Below are 12,001 nucleotides of genomic sequence, written 5' to 3'. Positions count from 1 at the left end.
ATAGTCAATGACTCCATTTAAACAGACGAAATATAAAGTCTTACACATCATTGACTAGAATTCTCCTTGTTTGAAGATGAAGGCAGAAAAAAAATCGACATAGTATTTATGAAAGGGATTGCAGCAAACAGAAAAAACATTACATTGAACAAACAGTGGATCACTGAAAATCGTTTATTACATACAAAAGAACTGGTTGATTTTAATAGTTTTGAAATATAATTATATATCATAAAATTCATTGATTGAAATAACTGAATAAATGCTTATATTTGCATACACAACCATCATCACAATCTAATTTTTGACCATGACCATCATTAAAAAAGGTTACATCCCTACATACAGTCATTTCCCATCCCCATCCCCCTGCCCCCAGCACAGGGCCAGCACGTTGTATCACTTATCGGTATGTTTTAGCTCTTCTTTTTATTGCTTGTTACTAGTGAATGGTATCCAATTATAATTTTTTTTTTTTTGTCTTTTTTGCCTTTTCTTGAGCGGCTCCCGTGGCACATGGAGGTTCCCAGGCTAGGGGTCTAATCAGAGCCGTGTCTGTGACCTACACCACAGCTCATGGCAACACCGGATCCTTAACCCACTGAGCAAGGCCAGGGACCGAACCTGCAACCCCACAGTTCCTAGTTGGATTCGTCAACCACTGAGCCACGACGGGAACTCCCCAATTATAATTTGTTTACACATTTACCAGTTGATGAACTTTTGAGCAGCTTCCATCTTTTGGCTATTGTGAATAATGCTGTTATGAACATTCATGTACAAGTCTTTACATGGATTTTTACTTTTCATTTCTCTAACGTAGATATCTAGGACTGAAATTGTTGGATTATATATTAACTCAAAGCTTAACTTTTTCAGAAATTGCCAGACTGTTTCCAAAGCAGCTGCATCATTTTACCTTTCCATCAGCAGTGTATGAAGGTTCCACTTTCTTCACATCTTCTAACATTTGTTATCATCTTACTTTTTTTATTATGGCCATTGTTGTTTATACCTGTTTTGCTTATATATGTATTTGTAATTACTTGCTGTGTCTTTGTGAAAGCTTAAAAGGAGAAATTTTCCCATAGAGTGTATATGTCAGAATTTTGTAAAATTCACTCCAGTGATTGTTATATAACCAGGTCTGTTCATAGTTGTGTACATCTGAGACTTCACATTCAGGCAAGAACAATTGTTTTCTATCATTGTCCATTGATTGTACCTAGATTTAAAATTTTTAAATAATGCATTGATGAAATAAAAATCATACTTTAAAAAATTTATTTATTTATTTATTTTCTGGCCATACCTGTGGCATATGGAATTTTCCAGGCTAGAGATCAATTCCAAGCTGCAGCTGTGACTTATGCAGTTGCCTGCACCACCTCAAAGACAATACCAGATCCTTAACCTGCTGTGCTACAGTGGGAACCCCAACATTACATTTTTAAAGAACTTATTTTTAGGCAAACTTATTAAGTACTAATATACTAAAATTAATTATTTATCTCTATTTTTCTACATTCTTCTGCAAAATAAACTGACAATGTGAAACTGAGTCTCTCCTTCAGGTCTAGAAAATGCTATAATTCTAGATGACAAGCAATTCAATAAAGGGAATGAGGTAAACCCTTGACTCCTTTGTCATCGGTCCCCAGGTCAAGTCCTTCTTTATGAAATTCCACATCTTGCCAAAAGGTGGGGCTCTTGTATCCAGCACAGAAACTGAAAGTGACAGGATATTTTTTCGAATACTAAGGAATTATGTTCACTACAACCGGCATGGGTCTTTTGCTAGCAAGAAAGCTTTAGAGAGGGGGCTAGAGGCCTTTAGACAGTCTCTTCCAGTTAAATCGTCAACTTCTTAGAGACTCAGTTTCTTACCTGTGAAACCTAGTTAATAAAAGTGAGAATAATGGAGTTGTAGAAGAAGTGCTTAGCACAATGCCTCGCAAACAGGTGGTAATGGCAATGAATGTTAGCTATCATCCCTAAAAACCAACAGTGTTTGTCTTGCTGGCTGACCTGTAGTAGGTGGTCAATGTACAGTATATCAGTTGAATAAAGGTTGAATGAAACTTCAATCTACAGCGTTAGCTAAACATAGCTTTTAGTCCAAGCTTCTTGAGCCTAAGAAATCAGAATCTTATGCCTGACTTGAACCTTGTATTTTCTAACAAATGACTCTATACTACTGGCCCCACCTGTGATTTGATTGACTTCAATTGCTCTGGTCCTGCTAGGATGGCAGGCATTTCAGTTTCCAGCCTATTTCATCAACTTAAGTCCTGTGTCTTACTATATCTTAACTAGAAAAAATGACAACAAGATTCTAACTCATATTAAACTATGAATAGAGCTAACCCTATCAAAATAGTAACGGATATTTGAAATTCATAGTAAGTGGTACCTTAACCTCTCAATCTTTTAATTTCATTTTAAACCATCATGGTATTAGCTCCTCAAAGATGATTTCTCAACACACTCATGTAAAGAGAAAACTGTCCAAAATATAGAGAAATTTTAGATAATTTCATTCCTCTTTATGGAAGTTTTGAGGAAGAATTAACATTCTTTATAGGGGAGCCTTGTATACTTACCCAATCCTCAAGCCTCTAAATCACAGAAATGTTGCTAACTCAGCCTTTTTTTTTAGTCATTGTCAGTTCTGACAATATAATCACCCAGAAAACTGTTTTATTTTGTAGTTGTTGCCCAACTTTCAAAAGAATGCACTACAAGTCAGTAATCTTGGTAGAACCCTCGTATTTATATATATTGGACAATTGTGGGAAAGGAAAATGTGTAGTACTTCTGCTCCAATCTTAACTCTCTTGTCAAATATGTTTCACAATAATTCAGAATATTTAAAAAGATAAAAACTCATGAAATTAATCATTGAGAAACAATTTTTTGAAGAAACAATTTAATTTTAGGTTTTAGAAATAACACATTCTCCAGTGAGAAAAGATTGGCTTTTGCCCAAAGAGAAGGCCTGGCCTTTGCTGCTGTTTGCCTGAGGGCCTTGCGTAATACCAGCTAATCTAATAATACGATTTAGGGTGGGGCCAGGCCACATCATATAGTCTTAGGTTGAGGCCTGGCCACACCCACATAGTCCAGAGGGCGAACAATGTGACTTAGAGTGGGGGCTTTGGATCACATAGTATCAGTACACCAGAAAACTTGAAGTAAGTGGGCAATCATGCCTACATGATGAGCACCCGCCCCTCACCACCCCCCAAACAAAACAAAACCAAAACACTCAGGACACCAACCTCATGTGAGCCTTCCTGACTGGAAGCACTCTGTGCATGTTGTCACACATCAGTGCTGTGACAGTACTATGTCCTGACTCCACAGCTAGAAGACAACTCAAACTGCATTTGAAACCCTCCTAGACTCTGCTCTGTGTGTACCTTCTTTTGACTAATCTTAATCTGTATCCTTTCCCTTTAACAAACCTTAACCATGAGTATAACAGTTTTCCATGAGTACTTTGACTCTTTCTAACAAACTATTAAAACAGGTAGTTTGGGAACACCCTCCCCCGACCCTTGCAAACTTGTAATTAGAGTCAGAGTGAGGGGGGTTTTGAATAAGGACTGTGCCTCTAACTCTGTAGTTGACCTAAACTTCTCATAAGGGATCCCCAGATTTGTTTGAGTAAAAAAGTCACAGCAAGTTAACTTGACTGCCATTTTGGAAGTATCAAGCCGTACTAGGTTAATAGTACAGGATGGAGTTATACTGGCCTTGTCTACCCTTAAAGTAAGCACAACCTGTCTTTGAAGTTTAAAGATCAGTGACAACTCTGGTATATATTACTACATAATAAATGTCTTTTCTATATGTTTATAGGGCTTTCCCATAAGAAAAGACTTTAGATGGTGGAAATATCTCCAAATATCAACAAGCCTCACAAATTAAGGCCAGGGTAGCAACAACCTGAAAAAAAAATGTTAAGTAACATACTCTATTAATTTATTTATATGAATTTCAAAGCTAGGAATATAATCTATGTTGATAGAAGTCAGAATAGTGGCTCCTTTGGAGTGGCTGGAGTGGGGGGATGGGATTTGAGTACTGACTAAGAGAGTCATAAGAGTCATAAGAGTATTCCAGGGAGTTCTTTGACTTGACTTGGGTAGTAGTTGCATGAGGTGGTATACGACACTATACAATTAAGATTTGTACACTTTTGGTACATTTCTAGTTTTTCAAAAAGCTGTACCTCAACAACAATATGAAATCCTTAGCCACATAATAAAAGAAACACTGAGGATACGAGAAAAATATTTACTTGGTGTCTAATATGTGTCAGGTATCCTGTTAGTATTTGGGGATACAGCATAAAGTAAAAAATAGAAATGACACCTGCTTATAGATGACTGAATCAGCCATTTTTAGCCTTTAAGCAATTATCAGCAACAGCTTGCACTTTAAGATTCAACATGTCTTTATCCTCTAGGATCAACTCTATAAATAAACCTTTCATGATTTTGCATATGAAAGGTTTTATAAATAAATTCTATTTATTTTTATTTGTCCAGTTCAATCTATACAATTTCCACAAAGGTTTTTAATGTCTCACAGCCAGTGGTGTCTTATCTATACTTTGAATTCCTTTTGACTTACAAAATAATCACACAGCACAGCATTTAACTGTTCTCAAACAGTCTGTGGGTGTTAAATTTTTCCTCTACCCAAACTGTAAGTTCCTCTAAGCTCCTCGAGACTAACGATCATATCACATTTTTCTTTGGAAAGTTTCACACTGCTTAGCAAAGTGTGGGTTTTGTGATATATGCTTAATTACTTGTGGGCAAAAGGAATGAAAACTTCACTTTAACCATATTGAACACACTTAAGAATAGTTTAAACTTCAGGAAAAATTAATCCTTAAAGTAATTACTATTCAGGATTTCATTTTCCCATTTTTTTACTAGCTCACTTTTTACATGCTAGAAAGAGATAAAAGTTATTGTTGACATATTGTTCTGTTCCCTGTGGCTCAGTTCTGATAAGTGAAGAGAAGCTATTCTTATCTCTTTAGTACCAGTTTTTTTGCTTTAATGGAACAGGAAAAGCATTCTAGGTAAAACATTTGTCTCCAACAGTTCTTACCTCCTGATTATTTAACTTAGTATAGAGTTGTCTAAAATAAAAACTACATTTCCCAGCTTTCCTTGCAACTAAGTATGGCCAGGTGACTGCGGTAGGTGTACTTTCAGCTGTCTTTGGTTCCTCCTCCTCCATTGGACTGCTACTTGGAATAAGGTCATGACTGTGAGTCATCTTGGACTATTAAGTGAGGACAACACCCTAGAAATGTCAGATTAATGAGAAGGTTCCCATGTCCCTGGATGAATAATACATCAAGAAAGGACAATATTTCAGGATACCCATGTAGCCTGTAAGATGCTTAAGACATCCATTGTTTAAGCTACTGTTATTCTGGGTCTCATTATATATATAGCTTAACCAGTTCCCCACCTTATCCATGGGGTAATCACAGAATGGTGACATTTGGCACAGAATGATTCTTCCCTTCCCACACAATACTTTAAGGAATAAACCGTGTTTGGTTCCAAACTTTGGGTAGATTACTTGTTTGTATAAGAAAACCAAACCTAGCTTCTAATATCAAAAGGCTAGTTAAAAATGATTTGTTTTGAAGGTAACTACCTCTAATCTTTCCCCCCAAAGTCCCATTCACACACACAAACATACACTCATATGCATACTCACACTTAATCATGGAGTGTTACCTGGCATTTGGGTAATCAACTGGATGTCAAGTTAAAATAACTAAAAAGAACTGTGTGACTAGTTTTCATTACATATTTTATATTGACTTTGAGTATTGCTGCTTTTTAATATCTAATCTTGACTGCCTCCTTGAAATTGGCTTTTGTCTGCACTTTGTAATATTTTCTGAAAATTTAATGTATCTAATTATACTAAAGAGTTAAAAATATTAATCTACTGAACAATAATTCATAATTTCAAGGCTGCCAAAATATGAATAACTTTTATTTTATATATTCAACTTTGAAGTTTATATGGCTATACATATCTCAATACCTTAAACTCTTCCTGTATATTCAAGCATTCTATTTCTGTCCTCACAGAAAAATGTCCTTCTATCAGGGTTAAGAATAAACTTACCCATGTGTATCTTCAATATTATCTTACTCATCTCATCTTTTTCTTAAAGGTTCTTTCCTTCTATCACCCCGTCCTCCTTCTATCTCAAAAAAACACACACAGGCAAAAGTCTTTCTTGGACATTAATATTTCTTCCATGCATTTCTCTGCTTTTTTTAGACAAAAATGACTATTATCAGTGTTTTCATTTTCTCATTTCTCATTTAATCCTTACTTTATTCCTTACATGTGTCATGTGATTCCATCTTTATCAGGTTACTACAAGTGCTTCCATTTCACCAGTCACCTAAATCTCCAAGGACATTTATTCAGTCTCCACTTTCCTTGACTCTCTAGACATGCTGCACAGTCCTCTTCTGGGAATTTTTCTTTGCCTTTTTTTTTTTTTTTTTTTTTTTTTTTTAGGATTGATACCCTTTTCCAGAATTCCATGGTTTCCTCTGGTTTTTGCCCTTATTTTGACGGAGTGATATGGTAACTTCCTAAAACATCACAGAGAGAGGAAAGTGTTCCATTGTTTTTCATCCTACTTGATCTGAAAATATCTTTACTTTGCTCTTTTTGGTAACTGACAATTTGAATGAGTACAGAATTCTAGACTAAAAAAAATCTACCATTAAAACTTTGAAAATATTCTGTAATTGTCCTCTTGTATCCAATGCTGCTGATAGGTCTGATTTTTGTTCCTTTGTTGGTAAATGCCTTTTATGTTTGGAAACTTTTATAGGTTTATTATTATTATTATTATTATTATTAGTTTTTATTCTTGATTTTTTCTCACTTAAAAAAACAAAAACAAAAACAAAAAAAACCTCTTTCTCTTCTCCTGACTGAATATTAGTCAGCTGGATTGGCCCTGCAATGACTCCTTCTTTTTTTTTTTTTCATATTTTCTGTTTCTGTCTTTATATCCTCTGTTTTATATTTCTTTGATTTTTATCTTCAAAATTTCCAGTGAATTTTTTATTTAAGGAATCATATTTTTAGTGTCTCAGAGCTCTATTTCATACTATGGTTGCTCCTTTTTCAGAGTACTTTGTTTCTTACAGATCCAATATATTCTGAATACTGGAGTATATAAACCAGGGTGCTTTAAAAGGTTTTTTTTTTGTTTGTTTGTTTTTTAGTTCATGAATTCCGTTAACTGATTCCTTTAGAGTTAGTTATTCTGTTTGTCTTCCTCTTTCACAGTGGTGGTTTTCCTGATTTGCCTGTTGATTCTTCATTGCATATTCATACATATAAAGGACTCATCACTGATGTGGTTTTCCTTTACTTTTAGCAAGTAGGATGTCTTCCAGGTTTCTCTGCTGCGTGGAAATTGTGAATAGCTAGCTAGCTTAAGGAGGGCAGGGCCAGAAATGCTGAATATCATGTTTCACTTTAGGATGGGTAGGCAAGTAGTTGCTCTCTGGATGCTGGCCCTGAATGCAAGAATGATAGTGGTTTTGCTCTGTTTGCCAACATAAAAGTTTTCACTTCTCTACTATTTGTGCAATTAATTTGGAGGAGACTTTGGTGGCTTTTTGGTTTCTGTTTTTGTCTACAGGCAGATTTGTCTTTGCCTGATCTCAGTGTGCATGGATAAAAGAAAGAAATATGTGGTGATTGACTCAATTGTACCGTATTTAGAATAGTATCTCCATTTTAAGCCCTTATTCTCACTTCTACCCTTGCCATTCCCCCACTCAACTCACTTGTAGCCTCTTCACTAAATTCTTTTAGGCCATAATTTTGGGTATTGTTACTAGTCATATCACTACAATTATCTTTGTTTTCCAGGAAGTTACTGAAAAATTTATTTTCCTTCCCTTCTCCACCTACCATCTTCTCCCTAACATAAGCACCTATATACAAAGACATGTATCTTTTTTCTTTTATTTGTTCCTTGGTTTTTCTACTTCAACATTTTTATTTCAGGAGTGTCTAGGAAAGAACAGTTGGCAGATTTTATGCCAAGTCCACCATCTTGAACAGTAACCCAAGAATAACTCTCTATATTTTATAAGCATATATTTTGCCATTGGGTAAAACATATCACAGAATCCTCCCTAGCTGACCATCCCTTGGTCACATGACTACCTCTACAACATTCTTGTTAAAAGGGAAATAGAATCTCTACTAAGGTAATGGGAGTAGCTCACATTTCTTTAGCTTTTTTTTGGTACTCAAAAAATCCATTTTATTAATTAAGGAAGATAATAAAGGTAGTAGTTGGGTTGGCAACCAATAGTGTGTTCCAGGGTAGTGATTTTTTATTCCTTCCCAACATAGTTCATTAAAATTTTAATGAAGCTTATTTTTATTTTTTATTTTTTGGGCTGCACTTATGGCACGCAGAAGTTCTGGGCCAGGAAATAGAACCCATGCCACAGCAGTAACCAGAGCCACAGCAGTAATAACATCGAATCCTTAACATGCTGAGCCACCTGGGAACTCTGGGAAGCTTTATTTATTTATTTTTTTGGCCACGTCCAGGGCATGTGGAAGTTCTAAACCAGGATCAAACCTATACCGCAGCAGCTTGAGTCGCTGCAGTGCAGTGACAATGCCAGATCCTCAACCTGCTGCACCACAAGGGAAATCCCAGGGAAGCTTACTTTAGAATTAAGTCTTTTATTTATTTATTTATTTATTAAAAAAAATTTTGGCCAGGCCCACAGCTTACAGAAGTCCCAAGGGTAGGGATTGAACCCACACCACAGCTGCAACCCAAGCCACAGGAGTGACAATGCCAGATCCTTATCTCTCTGTGCCACCAGTGAACCCCAGAATTGGGTCTTTTATTAATCAGCATTCCCCAGCAGTAAACTGTCAGCCCCAAGTAAGAGACTGAACTGGGGTGTAGTTTAACCCCCCGTGTTGCAAGTGGGGGTAGGGAAGAAGCAGGATAATGAACTGAGAATAGGTAAAATCAAAAAAGGCCTATAAGCTAAGGCTGTGGGATGCTAGTGAGCTGAGCAGACCTAGTGATCTTACATACTGAGATACTAAGAGGCTGATGGGCTGTAAATAAGTCTGGACCTTATTTATTTACTTATTTTTTGACTGCACCCACAGCATATGGAGAGTCCTGGGCCAGGGATCAAATCTGAGGAGCAGCTGCAACCCAGCCTCACGGGATCCTTTAACTCATCGTGCTGGGCCAGGGATTGAACCTGTGCCTCCACAGCCCCGGTCGCTGCAGTCAGATTCTTAACACACTGTGCCACAGTGGGAATTTCAAGTCTGAGCTTATTAATACATCCTGTCTCATGAGGTGACAAGGCTGAGAATGAAGGGCTAATATGCTAAGGATGATGGAGCATAAAGAAGAGTGAGCCAAAAACCTGAATGACTTTGTTGAGCCACTGAAAATATGTTGAAAACACTCCATCCACCCTGAGATTTTCTGTTTTTAAGACAATTTTGAAATAATTAAGGCAATTTTAGTCAAATGATCTAGTTACATACATACACGTATTGTACATCTTGATATGTTTTCACATCAAACAATACAGATTCCACTTTAGAGATGCTCTGTAACTTATTTAAATCAACCTCTATTGAACATTTTTTGGTATAATACATTTTTATGTAAAATGAATTTTAATTGGTTGACCAACTACCCATTAATTTTACACTACTGAACTCAATATTGCCAAGATAATCATACAGTCCCATTTTGTCACTGTCAAATCCTGATTGTCCACAAGACTAAATTCCTTAAATTTAAAATTAAGTCTCTCCTTACAGACTAGTGTGTATTTAATTTTAATTTTATTGTCACTACCTTCTAGTAAGAACCTTCTACTGTAGACAAACAAGTTACTCACCTTAGAATGTACCCGCAGTCTTGTTTCCCTGTTTTTGCTCATGCCATATTTTCTGGATCATCTCCTTCTCTTCAGGAGAAAGCTTTTCATCAGACTGTCTTTCCATTAACATTTTGGAAAATTGACCAGGCACTACAAAGGGTACAAAAAGAGTTCTTAAAAATTCAATGGGAGTCCCTGTCGTGGCGCAGTGATTAACAAATCCGACTAGGAACCATGAGGTTGCGGTTTCGATCCCTGCCCTTGCTCAGTGGGTTAACAATCTGGCTCAGTGGGTTAACAATCTGGCGTTGATGTGAGCTGTAGATCAGACCCCTAGCCTGGGAACCTCCATGTGCCGCGGGAGCGGCCCAAGAAATGGCAAAAAGATAAAAAAAAAAAAGAATTCAATGAACTATATTTCCTTATAGATCAGGCCAGCCTAATAAATAATAAGATGCAAGGAAGCTATGTAATTTAAAATTTTTCTAGTAGTTACATTAAAAAAGTGAAAATAGGTAAAATTAACTTTAATACACTAACTCAATATATACCAAATATTATCTCAACATATCATCAACATAAGAATTAAGATATTTTACATTTTTTTCTTTGTACTAATTCTTTGAAATATGGTGTGTATTTCATATTCAATTTGGACCAGCCACATTTCATACTTGGCTAGTGGCTATCCTACTGAACAGGGCAGTTCTAAGTATAGTCTAGATGTCCTTCTTGTCCCTTAAGCCTCTGAACTGTGGTGAGAACAATCTGTCATGTGAGTTCTAAGAACATATTGTTAGTATCTCTCATTATCATATGACATCCCTAAATTATTTACTTTTCGATGCATTTGTCTTCTCTCATAGCTAACCTGTAAATTCTTTTAGGGCTGGAATCATGAACTAATAAACTCTCAAGGTTGTAAATATTTTTAACAAAACCACCAGCTAAGTCTTCTCTTGATTCATGGTGTCCCTGCAACTAGTTCCTCTTAAGTAAGCCTCTGGAATTTACTTAAAGTCAAATCCAGTCGTCAAGGCCTCCAAGCAACCTAAAGCAGACAACTTCTCTGGCTAGTGCTAGTAGGGCATCTTCTTTTTGGGATCTGAAATCATTTCTCTCAAGTCTGCATCTCTTGAACTCACATGAAACAAATCTATGCAACGTGATGAATTTTTAGTATGTGGAGATAGTCTCAGTAGCTTTCTCTCTTCTATGCGACTCTTCCCAAGTACAAAGAGTACTTCATCTGCCATGCTTTTGAGTGCTCCTCATCATTTTGCTCCTCTCTGAAATAATTCCCACTTCTCTGAGGTCTTAAGTGTTTGATCTAGAACTGAATACAGAAATCCAGAAGAAGTTTGGCCAGTGAAGCGGATAATTGGATCCCTATCGGCTACTTCACTAGAAAACAGGGTTCTACAGGGCGTCAAGACAGTCCATATGAGGGCAATGGAAGAGAAAAAGGGAACCATGATACATTGTTAACTCATACCGCCTCTGCATGCCATGCTTTAGTCTAGAACTGTACTCACATACACCACACAGTTCTTGAAGTGAGGTTTCCTTAATATCATCTTCCTGATTTTCAATTGAGCCAAGGAATTTTCAGGTTTTGTTTTTGTGGGGTTCATGTGAGAAAAGGACCGGCTGGAAGAGGAAACTTTAAACTCTAAAATCAGAATTTAGAAAGCTTAAGGAAAGTGGAACATGAGACCAAGGAACCATGTATAAAGACCAGCAGCCAGGATTTCTGGCTGGTGATGACGATGGCAATTACCCAGTTCTTCATTCACACTCAGGGCTTTCTCTCCTTTAACTGTAACAGGAATTACCTCCTCCACGTCTCCACTTTACAGAGAAGGGCGGAGAGAAGATGCAGCCGACTCAAGTAATTGCACGGAAAAACGCTCAGGTCCGACCTGGTGGGGGCACCCAAAAGACTCGGAGTCCCTGGAACGCGCGCGCACGCGCCCAATGCCCGTCCGGGGGCGCGCCCTCGCGGCAAGTCTGCTTCCTCTCAGCCTGGT

The 12,001-nt window shown here is 37.0% G+C and overlaps 1 long non-coding RNA gene across 1 annotated transcript; it reads right to left on the bottom strand.

Annotated features, from left to right (window-relative positions):
- Positions 1,880-11,993, bottom strand: LOC110260404. The gene is made up of 3 exons (XR_002343650.1): positions 11,807-11,993; positions 9,990-10,121; positions 1,880-7,598 (listed from the first exon to the last, which is right to left on the bottom strand). It is a non-coding gene; the product is annotated as an uncharacterized LOC110260404 (long non-coding RNA).

Source organism: Sus scrofa, chromosome 1 (assembly GCF_000003025.6).
Source record: "Sus scrofa isolate TJ Tabasco breed Duroc chromosome 1, Sscrofa11.1, whole genome shotgun sequence".
Taxonomy (NCBI): Eukaryota; Metazoa; Chordata; class Mammalia; order Artiodactyla; family Suidae; genus Sus; species Sus scrofa.
This window is presented reverse-complemented; position numbering and strand designations above follow the sequence as displayed.